General features: G+C 55.2%; 1 protein-coding gene across 4 annotated transcripts in view; it reads right to left on the reverse strand.

The window, feature by feature from the left end:
• ZDHHC1 (zinc finger DHHC-type containing 1) overlaps positions 1–3,050 on the reverse strand; it is a 20,185-nt gene that overhangs the window by 15,555 nt on the left and 1,580 nt on the right. The window lies entirely within an intron of this gene.

Consider the following 3,050-nt stretch of genomic DNA (forward strand, 5'->3'; position numbering starts at 1 on the left):
ATTTTTTAAAAAGCTATAAAACATAATAGACTTTAAAGGTATACTTTGTTCTTCATAGGAAGTGTCAATATCCCAAAGATGTCAGTTCCCCATAATTTATTTTATAAATGAATATAATCTCAATTAAAATGATTAGAAAAAAAAAGAGAAAGAATACAAGGTGGCGAGAGGCGCTATGCTGGCCCTGCGCCGCACAGAATTCAGCTGAGTGGCTGATGTGGATCCTCTTGATGCTCTCTCCTCCCCCAGACGCTCAAAAAGGTCAGACGCCTCTGGCACGTGCCATTAGCACACCAGGCAGGGAAGCTGATGGGGCCACAGGCGAGTCAGGGAAGTCTAGTGCAGTGCAGGACGCGGTAAGGATGGTGGGTGCCCTAGAAAGCTGTCTAGCGCTGGAGAGGAGGAGGGCAGGAGCAAGGGGGGAAGGGTGTGAGGAGGTGTGCTTATCAGCCCTGTGCTTATCAGGGTGACACACACACACACACACACCCGCTTTAGGGAGAGGGTGGCAGGCACACCTGAATGCAAGAGGCCTAGGGCTTTCTGGAAAGAACCGACTCTAGGCCGGCTGCATATATCACCGCTCCTGTTGGCATCTTTCAGAAAAGGTTGGCTGGAAGGCAGGTTGGCATTGTCCGCCACCCTTGAGAACGCATCCGCCCTTTGGCCCTGATAGTCCACATCTGATGTTTAGTCTGTCTGACGGCTCATAAAAGACGCAACAATCTATTGCAGTGTGTTTGCAATAATTAAAGACAAACAAACCAGCAAGGCCATCTAAGCAAACCAGGGCACATCCCCGCCAGGGCCAGCTAGGCAAATGCAGGAGGTGGCTTCTGCTGCATGGTTGAGCGAGGGGTAGGCCTGGGGGAAGTGTGCTCCTGAGTAAGAAAGGGGGGTGGGGGTGGGGGGGGACTGGCTTCTTGCTGTGCACGCCTTGGGGCTGCCTTTTGTTTTACACTACGCTCATGAATAGCTCTGGGAAAAACCTTAACGCAAACAATCGGTAACTGAATGCTGTCACCTCTTGCCCTCCTGCCCACACCACACCAAACAAATCACAGACGCCTGCCTAACAACGGAGTGTGGGGCCTGCTCCGTCTCCCCCCACTCGCTCCTGGGTCGCTTGGCTACAGAGCTATGAGGAAGAGCCCCAGACTCCCTCAGTGCGAGCGGCTGGGGGCCTGAGAAAGCAGGAACCAGACAGCCAGACAGCACCCAGGGGAGCCGCCAGCTCAGCTCCCCAGGACTCCAAGCACTCATAGAGACGGATGGTGCTCCCCACCCCACCAGACAGTGCTTGCCTTAGCGAGAGGACTAAGGGCCCTGTTCTCGGCTAGCTCTCAACCAAGTTCCCTGTTTCTGTTGTTGCTTTTCCCTAGGGATCGACATCATGATATTAATTTTCACTAAGATTTTAAAAATGCTCAATTTAACCACCAGAAGGCTGGGGGTGGGGGAGGTTGGTTTTACAAACAAAACCCAAGAAAACTTTTATGTAAATAACACAAAAAAGTCATTTGTAAAAGAGGTGGGATTTTTTTGGGGGGGGGCGGTATAAAGCTCTTTGTTAAAATTCCCCACAAAGTCTCTGGCCAGAGGATTCTGAGAAGTGGTCCTAGTTTGATCTCATAACTTGCAGGAGCATAAACCAAGTGTCAAACTGTGCTAGGCTTGTCCCGTCACTGGGCTCCCATGTGTCCATCCCCCCACCCTCACCCCCCAGGCTCTCCTCTGTCAATAATGTGCAGGAGTCTGATGCTGGGGTAAGAGCCGATGTGGGCTTCGGATGTTTGCTGTGCCATTCTCCCAAACCAGCCACGGAGGGCTGTCTGGGGGCCTAGTTGGGCCAAGGAAAGAGGGTCAGGGGGAGGGAGCGGCGTGGAGCAGGCTGGAGGCCAAGGAAGGGAGGCCAGGCCGGTTGGTTTTACCCAGGAAATCAACTCACATGATGGTAGACACAAGCCTGGGGGAACACCCACCAAGAACGGGTCATGAAGAAAGCAGTTGTGACAGGAAAATTGGAAAAACAAAAACCAACCCCCCTCCCAAAAAAAAATTTGGCCAATGAAGCACCACTGTGGCTTTTTATCGCATCTGGTGATTGTCGGTTTACAAACCAGTCTCCCACAATGAACCACAAAGCAGGGACCACCCAGGGCCCATCTCTGAAGCTAGCTCTTCTCCAGGAGGGAGGCAGAGGCCTTTCTCACTAGGGCCACCACCGCTGCACCCCTAAGGCTCTCGGGGGACAAACAACCGCAGCACTTGGAGGGCACTTACTCTGTGCCAGGCATGGCTCTAAGGGCTGCTATGACTGTGATGGGGGGGCTCACTCAATCCCAGCAGCTCTCAGGGTAGGTCCTAGTCTCTCTCCTTGCTCAAATGAAGACATGGACCTTCCGTGGGGCCCAGGAAGGTCAGCCGGGAGGCACAGCTGTTGCTGTGGCCGGGTGACCCCAGGCAGAGTAGAACCAACCACAGCCGGGGCCTGACCCATCGCAGAGCGCAGTTGGGAGGTTTTCATGGGCTCACTTTCGGAAGGTGAGCCAACAACAGGTCTTTCTCCCTGGTCTGAGTCTCCGAGTTGCACGGAGTGCCGTTCAGCATGCGAGCTTTCGCTGGCAGGCAGGCAGGCAGGTGGTGGGCTTCGAGATGCATGGACTGGAAAGAGAACCCGGGGCCCCTCCGCCCCGCAGGTGAGAATTCTACCACGGGCCCGCTGGCTGAATCAGGGCAGCCCACAGGTGCCAACGGGGAGGTGAGCCTGTGCAAGCTCACCCAAGCAGCGGTTTCCCGGTCAGAGTGAAGCCCACCCGCATCGGCGGCCCCCTTTGCAACAGTACTTGGCTTCTGCTCTTCCAGCTCTCTGGAGGCACATGCGCCCTGGCTGGCCCCTCATTTCAGCCCCGAGCTGGCGTCGTGGCCCGAAAGCACCGGTAGCTGCAGCCTGCTCGGGCCTTCGGGCCGCTTCTGTTTGGAGGGCCCCGGGGGGCCCCCCCGATTGGCACGGGCTCGGCCCACGGCTGGCGCTCCATGCAGAAACTATG

The sequence above is a fragment of the Echinops telfairi genome, unplaced genomic scaffold (genome assembly GCF_000313985.2).
Source record: "Echinops telfairi isolate 266 unplaced genomic scaffold, ASM31398v2 ScPeMD7_2291;HRSCAF=2852, whole genome shotgun sequence".
In the NCBI taxonomy this organism is placed as follows: Eukaryota; Metazoa; Chordata; class Mammalia; order Afrosoricida; family Tenrecidae; genus Echinops; species Echinops telfairi.